The following is a 10,515-nucleotide window of genomic DNA, read 5'->3' as shown; positions in this document are numbered from 1 at the left end:
TACATCGCCATCGAGCCCCTTTAGTCATTTTTGAAGGACACATTCTGCGACGCTGGCTTGGGATCCACAGCTTCCAAGTCAGACCTCATCGACGGCGACCACGAGGAGGGCACCCTCTCCGGCTCTTCCAAGGAGAAAGATCCCATCTGCTCTTCCAAGGGGAAAGTGCCCGTCTGCGACATCAGGGAGGGCACCCTACAGCCGTGCTCTTCCAAGGGGAAGGAGCCCATCTGCGACAACATGGAGCGCATCCAAGGTCCGTGCTCTTCCCATGGGAATGAGCCCATCCGTGACAAGTGAGGAAATCCATGATTTTTTTTGCCATGCCTCTTCACAGGGGGAAACCCATGATTTGTTTTGTCGAGTCCCTTTTGTAGTATAGTGAGAATATGTCCAGTTTTAATTTCTATATATGGTTGTTTGCAGTATGCCTTGTTTTATTTCGGTTGTTCACAATGTGATGCTCTATATGTGCGATTATTTACTGTGCAATACATTTCATCAATCCAGTTTTAAACATACCGATAGGAATGCATATATTTGCTTGCTGTTAAGCCTGTTATAGGTAGCATATGCCTCTTTTAAAGTTTTTTTTATTGTTCGGTTGTTTGTAGTTAGCACATATTTAGTTTCAAATGCTATCTTTGGTTGTTCGTAGTATGCCTTGTTTATTCCAGTTATTCACAACGTGATGTTCTATATGTGCAAGTATGAACTGTGCAGTTCAATTTCATCAGTACCAGTTTCAACAATACCACTATGAATGACTACATTTGGTTGATGCATCTTGTAGTTAACATGCCTTTCCATTTTTATTTAACCATAACCAGTGTCCTTAGACCGGCACAATACCAGTTTGAATGACCATGTTTGCTTGTTGTTAAATGTTTGGCATGTTGCAGTTAGCACACCTTTCTACTTGTTTTGCTTTACTAGCGTGCTTAAACCTGCACACTAAAGCTATCTTTTGGAGATTATTTTGTCTGCCATGTGTGATTTTGGTTGATGTTTAGCCTGTTGTGCTTAACATGCTTCTTGATGTACCTGCATAGGACAATTTTGGGAATGACTGCTGTTTTCCATCGAGGTTAGTTTCGTCCCATGGCTTATATATGCTCACTGTTCAGGATATCGGTAGCTGGTACCATATAGGCCGACGGCTGATAAGGGACTAATCAGTGAATCGGACTTTTAACTGAATATATCTGCAACCCATTTTTCCTTTGGTTAACTAGGGCATATGTAATATATCTGAGGCTACATAGCAACATGCACTGTACTTAGTGTCTAAATATGCAATCCTAGGCTACATAGCAACAAGGAAGAGTGTTACATTAATGTTCTAATGATGTCTAGATATACATAGAAGAGCAACAGCAGCAACAGCAACAACACAACCCTGTTTGGATACTCAACTTAGCTAGAGGTTAGAATTAGTTTCTAGCTCATTACTAACCCTGAACTAACTCCATCCACAGAGTTATTTGGATGGCAGGGTTAGATTGACAATAAATGCACTAGGAGAACTAGCTCTAATTAGCACCTCTTCGGTTGGATACTAGTTTTTTGGGCTGGGTTATGGATGCAACTAGCTCAAACTAGCCCTCGTCTTTAGATATACTTTAGGGCTATTTGAGCCCGAACTAGCTCAAACTAACTGTAACCCGTGGATACAGCAGCAGATAATTTTTAAGAATGAACTAAAATCTTTTCGGCCCGTAATATAAGATGTTAATTCATCTAATATGTGAGTATATTGGATGTTATAAGATACTCCCTACGTTCCTAAATATTTGTCTTTTTAGAGATTTCAAATGGACTACCACATACGGATGTATATAGACATATTATAAAAGAGTGTTGTACTACATCATTGTGCAATTGCTGTTTAGCTTCTAATATTAACTTGGTGCTTTTAGGTACATATGTCATTGGTAAAGATCCGCGTTTCGACCCTTTCTACATATGGGGCAATGAGATATCGATGAACCAGCATCAAGTGAGGAAGCTGATAAAGATTGTTAGTAAACTGAGTCCAAAGATGGCAATTAAACTATTTGTTTACACTTTATCCAAGACAACAACGAACTGTGGGATGGTAAGTAAGAACTCTGCAGCCTTCTTTTCACTACCCATAATGAGTTGTGTTAGATGACAATGTCTGAATATTTTTCCTTTGTAGTGGTTGCTAAAGCAGTTTACTCAAGATTACCTCTCAAACTGCATGATTGGTGGGCATGCAAAGGTTAAAGTATTTCTACCAGAACATGATTATTATCTAGATGTTTTCATGAAGACCGTGAAGGATGGGTGTCGGTGTCAAAACCAGCGGATCTCGGGTAGGGGGTCCCAAACTGTGCGTCTAATTAAGGCGGATGGTAACAGGAGGCGGGGGACACAATGTTTACCCAGGTTCGGGCCCTCTCGATGGAGGTAATACCCTACTTCCTGCTTGATTGACCTTGATGATATGAGTATTACAAGAGTTGATCTACCACGAGATCAAAGAGGCTAAACCCTAGAAGCTAGCCTATGGTATGATTGTTGTTGTCCTACGGACTAAACCCTCCGGTTTATATAGACACCGGAGGGACCTAGGGTTACACAGAGTCGGTTACAAGGGAGGAGATCTATATATCCAAATCGCCAAGCTTGCTTTCCACGCAAAGGAGAGTCCCACCCGGACATGGGACGAAGTCTTCAATCTTGTATCTTCATAGTCCAACAGTCCGGCCAAAGTATATAGTCCGGCTGTCCGAGGACCCCCTAATCCAGGACTCCCTCAGTAGCCCCTGAACTAGGCTTCAATGACGACGAGTCCGGCGCGCACATTGTCTCCGGCATTGCATGGCGGTTTCCCCCTCCGAATATTTCACAGAAGAATTTGAACACAAGGACAGTGTCCGGCTCTGCAAGACAAATTCCACATACCACCGTAGAGAGTATAATATTTCCACAAATCTAATCTGCTGACAACTTTTCATAACGTGACATCACGTCATGGCTCCGGTTATTATTCGAACCATTTTTCTCAACCAGCTACTGCACATATTGTGAGGCGGTCTTCTTGGCACGTCTTGTCGAAGCAGAGATTGTGTCCCCTTATCACGGGACTCTCATCAATATGGGTGTGGGTAACCTAACCGCGCCATCAATCACGATGCTTGGGGAATAAGCGAGTTTTGTCTGGCATGTGGGGAGGCACGCAGTTTCTACCGCCCTTATAAAGGGATAATGACTCCATTTTTTTACCCATGCCTTCTTCTCCCCTGCCCATCCATTCTTGCGCACTCGAGCTCTAGCACCCAAGTTCACATCTTCTCCGAAGAACCACTCCAAATATGTCCGGAGCGGGAGGCAAGTGGATGGCCTCTACCGTCTGGAAGAAGGACATCAAGAAACTTCGGGAGGCTGGGTATCTAGCCCAGAAGATCAGCCACCGTCTCCCGACGGCGAGACAGATCGTCCCTACCCCGGAACCCCATGAAAGGGTCGTATTCCTCCCTCATTTCATCCGTGGGCTAGGGTTTCCCCTCCACCCATTTGTTCACGGCATCATGTATTATTACGGGATCGATTTTCATGATCTATCCCCCAATTCCTTCCTCAACATCTCAACATTCATTGTCGTGTGCGAGGCTTTTCTTCACATCCTGCCACACTTCGGCTTATGGCTGAAGATCTTTAATGTGAAGCCCAAGTTAGTGGGCGGTGAGCACGCTGAGTGCGGGGGTGCTATGGTAAGCAAGATGCCCAACGTCACATGGCCAACAGGTACCTTCAATAATTCCGTCAGGGAGTGGCAACAAGAGTGGTTCTACATTACTGAGCCGCGCGGCGCGAAGTGGGCCGTTGCTCCGGAGTTCCGATCCGGAGCCCCTCTATGGCTCACGTCCTGGCTCAAGAAGGGCCTGGACTGGTCTTCGTCCGACGAACTGTTGGCGCTCCAAACGCGCGTCAATGGTATGGAAGACAAGAATATCGAACTTGTCAATGTAGTCCAGGTGATGTTAGTCCGTCGGATTCTACCTTGTCAACACCGGACTTGCAATCTATGGGAATTCGATCCGGCAAAGCACCAGACCCTACGAGGGCTCTTTGTTTCCTTGCACAGAGATATCTGGAAGGTGGTTTTTAAGCCCGGCAAATCATGGCCGGACTCGGCCGAGGACCGTGGGTACCAACTGTCCCGCCCTGCAAGCTCGGTAAATTACCATATGTTTTATTCGCATAACTCAAGGGAAATGCTTAATGTGTTTTACACAACTCTCCTAGGGCTGGACGAAGAAGGCGGGGCAGATCCAATGTTTGGCCCCGCTGCCCAAAGAACCGTCCGGCCCACTCTTGACGAAGATGTTAGACCTAGCGCCTTACAAGGTGCCGGAGAAGAAGACCGAAAAGGAGGCCAAAAAGACCCGAGGCGGCCTTCGTCACCGTGCCCGACGCGCCTCCGAAGAGGATGGGGAGGAGGAAGACGAATCCCCAGTAGGGGGAAGAAAGAAGAGGGCGGCCTCCGCACACTTGGAGGCCGAGTCACCTAAAAGGGGAAAAACTCCTCTTCCGGAAGAGTCCAATGCCGTCGCCGATAGCAGCCCGACGTGGGATCCTAGGGCCCAGCCCCTAGTGAACTCGTAAGTATATAAAATCCGAACACATTCATGTGTCCGGACCCATCATGGAATAGCATTTTAATCTGAGCCATATTCTTTTGTAGTCCGACGGGGTCCCGTTCTGAAAAATCCTCGTACGAGGATTTGCTGAGCTCGGATGCTATGGAGAGCAGGACGCCTCCGAAGGCCCCTCCCCTCGAAGATGTGATCAACACCGAGGCTTCGTCCCAGAGGGACTCCGTCCAAGGAGGGGCGGAGAAAATTGTGAAGGCGGTGCCTGGAGGTCAAACTTCAGGGGTCGGAGACATGGGGGAGAAGATCCCCACATAAGTCGATGGCGGGGACCATATTGAATTCGACCCCCAGCCAGACACAGTTTCGGAGACCAGTATGGCTTCAGAATGAAGCAGGCGGCCTTCCTCGGCTGGAGAGGGCGTCCCTGTTCCATCGGCGACCTCTGTCCAACCAGAGGCGGCGGGTGCTTTATTGGCGGCGCTGAAGAACGCCTCCATCGTCGATGAACACCATGCCCTTATGGGTGCGGTGATCGAGAAGATTCAGTCCGCTGAAAATGGACTGAGTGAAGCCTGTATCGGCCTTATAAGAGGTTTTGAGGTATGTTTTATATGGTTTCAAAGAGTGTCATAGTATGGATGGTAGCCCCTGATACACTGTCTGGTGAACGAAAAAACCGGATAGAGGATCAAATATATTTTTGGCAGGAAGACTCATTTGATGACATCTATCTCTCTTCTTTTGTAAGCGGGCATCTGTAGCGGCTAATGCCGCTCATACTGCGGAGGTTACCGGACTGAATCAAAGTCTGGAGCGGGCCAAAGCGGAGCTTGGCCAGTTAAAAAGGAAGTTGGAAGATCAACAAGGTATGCACAAATCTTGGTTGCGTTTAGTGTGAACGAATTTTCAGTGTCATAGAATATGTGCCATGATTTGCGCCACGGGTGATGACCGAAGTCGAGGCTCTGAAGAAGGCTGTTGCCGAGGCCGAGGAAAAGGCAGCCGCAAAGCAGGTTCTTCGTGAGAAGCACGAGGCCAAGGTTGTGGAAGCTAGGCGAGAGCTCCAAGAGGCCATGAAAAAATGCGAGACCCTGGAGCAGAGTTTAACGGAGAAAGAATCCGAACTCACCAGGGCTCATCAGGCCGTGCGTGATGCCCATGGGGAAACCCAAGGCGCCCTGCAGGAGATCCATGAGGCGAGGGAGATCACGGCGGGTAAGGTCTTTTTCCATGTAAAGCAAGTATTTCAAGAGAAAATTATGCTTTATAATTTAAGTTCGGATTTCTCCAGGGGTATTTGCAGAACCTCCTCGCAGCATATCGGATGCCGCCCAATTCTACCGAGCTGAAGAGGGGAATACTGTGGATAAGCTCTTCTGGTCGCAGTATCTGGCACCGAATTATCCGGTGCCTTTTACCGATCAACTGAAACAGTTTATCGAACTGCATAAGGCAGCCGAACTAGCCATGAAGGATTTGATTATCCGGCTATGGCCCGCCGAGCCGATTCCAGGTAGCTACTTCGGGCTCGTGAAGTGACTTGTTAGTGCCTGCCCTCGACTTGACGTCATTAAGCGGTCGGTCTGCATAGAACGTGCACGAATGGCATTTGCCCGCGCAAAGGTGCACTGGGGGAAGATGGATGCTGAAAAGCTGATGACCGAGGGACCGCCAAAGGGAAAGGAGCATCGCAAGCCTGAATTGTATTATGAAAGTGTCCTGAAAGGATCCTGCCTTGCGGCGGAGCAATGTACCAAGGACATTGTATTTCCATGAATATAGTCATGTTGTCCTTTGTAATGTGTGAACAAGGTCATTTCTATTATTTACTGCTTGTTATAAAAGTTTACCCTCCTGCGCGTCCGTTTTATATATTAAACCTGAGAATTGGTTAGTTGTTGGCTTCTGCCCCCTCGTAAGAAATACAGGGGTGTTCGGGATAAACCTGATCACTCTTTACCCCAGTGTTGTGTCCATTGAAGGAGGTGTTCAGCACAGCGAACCAGGCAATCAGACTATAGGGCTTTATCATTCTCACTTAGCCATAGGAGCATTAGGAAGGTAGGCGCAGCCCCTGGTGTTCGGAAGACCGCACGAGGGGCCCTATAGGCACCTGGTCGGAAGAAGAACCGATCCATCGCACGCTGCATTGGTTACGGCATTATGCGGGAGAAATCCTTAAAGATTTTACAACCTCTCGAACAGCTGACCAGCTCTCGCCATATCATGACAGTCATTTTTGGCTTTCTCTACTGAGGTGCTCGTCCGGAAGAACCGGGACACAATTGCAGTAGTTCTCCTTGTGCCGCCTTAGCCGATATAGCGGAACGTAAGGCAGCAAAACATGGGAGCCAGGCAAACCCAACATTTGACCCAAGACATGATTCGAATCTGATGCATATAATGCTATAAGTTTAGGGTGCCAAACTTCCGTGAAGGTGTTCGGACTTTATTGTCATATTATGGGTAAAATGAAGCCCCTGGCAAAGGCATATCGCGGTGTACGGATGCCACTTAACAAAAGAGTTTCAATAAGAAATAACAGCAAATGAGCGTCATATAAATCCACATGTTGTATTTGAATAATACGTCGAAGCGTATGAGTACATGTAATGTGATAAAAAGGGGAATATTACCGTGGAACCTACTGGGACCGGGGAGGAAGAAGATGTGTGCAGATCCGGAGTATAGTCGGATGGACGTCGCGAGGAATATCTAAAGATTCCCTTGTGTGTTCGAGCTGTTACCATGTCACCGGTCCCGGTCTGCGCGAAGGTGAGCCTGCAAAGGAAAATGTAAGAAATATTTGTGTGCCGGAGAGCGGTTGAGCCGCGATATGTGGCATGATCTGGACTTCGCCGGAATGTTTAGTTTAGCCCTGGACGATCCGGGCTATCCTGTCGTGAAGTAGTTCGGACTACTTTGAATGTGTCCGGGGTTTTAGCCGTCGACTCAAGAGTTGACTGGAAGGTGCCCTCCATTGCTTCTGCTATTAAAGTGGCGGCGTACTCGGTGGTACCGAGTGAGAGTTCGGCCTTGCCATTAACCATGATGATGTCGCGCGGACCGGGCATCTTGAGTTTACGGTAGGCATAATGTGGCACCGCGTTGAATCGAGCGAACGCAGTTCGCCCGAGCAGTGCCTGATAATCACTGTGAAAGGGGACGGTGTCGAAGATTAACTCTGCGGCGCGGTAATTGTCTGGTGATCCGAAGACTACCTCAAGGGCGATGGAGCCAATACAGCTGGCCTCCATGCCTGGTATAGTACCTCTAAAGGTGGCTTTATTGGGTTTGATCATCGAATGATCGATGCCCATCTTGCACACTGTGCCCTGGTAAAGCAGATTTAGACTGTTGCCTCCGTCCATAAGGACTCGTGTGAGGTGGAACACGTCAATTATTGGGTTGAGGACTAGTGCGGCTGGATTTCCGTGACTGGTGTTGACCGGACAATCCATTTGGTTGAAGGTGATCGGCCCTAGTTTGTATTGTGGGCTGGCTGGTTTTGTTAGTTCGACATCCCTAAGGGTGTGCATCTGGTCCGGGTTGGGAGTGTGGGTGGCGTTTACCATATTCACCGTTTGGGTTTGCTGGAGAGATTTCTTTTGTCCTCCTCTATTCGGTGATCTGGGCTCCTTGTCGCTGTCATCGCTTTGAGACCCCTTATCTTTGTTTTTGGCGCCCAACCTGCCAACTTGTTTGAAGACCCAACATTCTCTGTTGGTATGATTGGCTGGTGTTCCTGGTTTGCCATGAATTTGGCATGGACAGTCGAGTATGTGGTCCAAACTGGACGGACCGAATTGTTATTTTTGAGTGGCCCAGTCCGCTAATCGGACTTAGAGCTATTAAATCTGGCATTGATTGTCGTGTCTTCGGCGCTTTCACCATGTTTGCGGCATTTGTGTTTGTTGCGCTGGGGTTTGCCGTTGCTATCTCTGGCCTTTGATCTGCCAGTGTTGCTTGTTGTGTTGTTGCTATGAGCCAACCCGCTATCCTCGCCCGCGTAGAAGCAGGTCATGAGTGTCGTGAGGGCTGCCATGGACCTTGGCTTCTCTTGGCCGAGATGTCGGGCGAGCCACTCGTCACGGATGTTATGTTTAAAGGCCGCTATGGCTTCGGCATCCGGACAGTCTACAATTTGGTTCTTTTTGGTTAGGAACCGGGTCCAGAATTTCCTGGCTGACTCTCCGGGCTGTTGTGTTATGTGACTCAAATCATCAACATCCGGTGGTCGCATATATGTGCCCCGGAAGTTATCCAGGAATGCGTCTCCCGGGTTCTCCCAACTTCCAATGGAGTTTGCTGGCAAGCTATTCAGCCAATGCCAAGCCGGTCCTTTGAGTTTCAATGGGAAATACTTGATGGCGTGTAGATCATCCCCGCGGGCCATGTGAATGTGGAGTCTTGTCTGCTGTGTTCGGCCCGGCCGGATTTGTTTTTGGTGTATTCGGCATGACGGTCATCGTCATGTGTTGGGGCGCGCCCTCGTGATCCGAAGATCGATCTTTTGTGTCCTGCTTTGTTTTCCAATATGTCTCACAGGTCCTGCGTGTTACCCCGGGCCTTGCTGTTTTTGTTTGACTGGCGACGGGGTGCGGGCTGGACTTCGGGCTTATATGCCACTTTGTCGCGGCCACGAGGTGGCCGGTCTGCTGCATCATACGCTGGAAGTGCAGGCCTTAATGCTTCCTCTTCAAGTTGGGGTAGCAACCCGCGCTTTGGGAAACTTTTGATTGGGCGCTCAAGTTCGAGTTCCTTGGCTGCCAAGACCACAGTCCATCTATCTGCTAGCAGATCTTGCTCAGCTTGAAGCTGTTGTTGGTTTTTCTTCAGGCTTTTTGCTGTGGCAATAAGCCGGCGCTTGAAGCGCTCCTGTTCGATGGGATCCTCCGGCACGATAAATTCTTCGTCGCCGAGGCTCACCTCGTCTGCAGAGAGAGGCGTGCAATTGTCATCCTCTGATTCTCCATCTGCTGCCTGTTCCTTGGGGCTGGCTTGCCCATCCTCCTGCTCAAAGCCTGGCTGGAGGGGATTGTCTTTGTCTTCGACACTATTTGCAGCGTTATTGTCTCCTGTGCCGGTATCGTTGTTTTTGCTATGGCGGGGCTTAGAGCGGCACCGATGACGTCGGTTCTTGGATTTCTTCTCGGGGGGATTATCCTCTATTGCCTTGTTGACATCGCTTTCTTTGGGGGTGTCCACCATGTATGTATCATACGATGAGGTGGCAGTCTAGCGCCCTGTGGGCGGTGGTTCCTGTTCGTCTCCTGCATCGTCGTCCATACCGTCGATGTATTCGGAGTCGAAGTCGAGCATGTCGGTTAGGTCGTCGATAGTGGCTACCAAGTGGGTGGTGGGTGGGGAACGAATTTCTTCACCGTCTGCTTCCCACTCGAGCCGGACATAGTTTGGCCAAGGGTCTCCTGACAAGGAGAGAGACCATAATGAGTTTAGCACGTCACCTAGGGGCGAGTGCTGAAAGATATCCGTAGAGGTGAACTCCATCATCGGTGCCCAATCAGATTGGATGGGCACAGACGCGAGCGGTTCGGAGTCTGTGGCCGGGGATGAATCCGAGTGTCCGGCAACGCAGGTCTCATAGGAGGTGAAGTCAGTATTCGGCTCTATCGCCGCTGAGTGTGCGGCCTCCGTGGCGGGGTCCATCCACCCGTCCTCGGACGACGCGATCTATTCCGGATTGAGGTCCAGAGTAGTTACAGGTGTGATTTCCTGAACACTGTCCGGTGGCAGGGCTAAATCATGCTCGTCGTGACTGTGCGGCGTACCTGACATGGGTTCGAATCCGTCGAAGATCAAGTCTCCGCGGATGTCGGCGGTATAGTTCAAGCTTCCAAACCTGACCTGATGGCCAGGGGCGTAGCTC

The sequence above is a fragment of the Triticum dicoccoides genome, chromosome 3A (assembly GCF_002162155.2).
Source record: "Triticum dicoccoides isolate Atlit2015 ecotype Zavitan chromosome 3A, WEW_v2.0, whole genome shotgun sequence".
NCBI lineage: Eukaryota > Viridiplantae > Streptophyta > Magnoliopsida > Poales > Poaceae > Triticum > Triticum dicoccoides.
Note: the sequence above shows the minus strand (reverse complement) of the source record.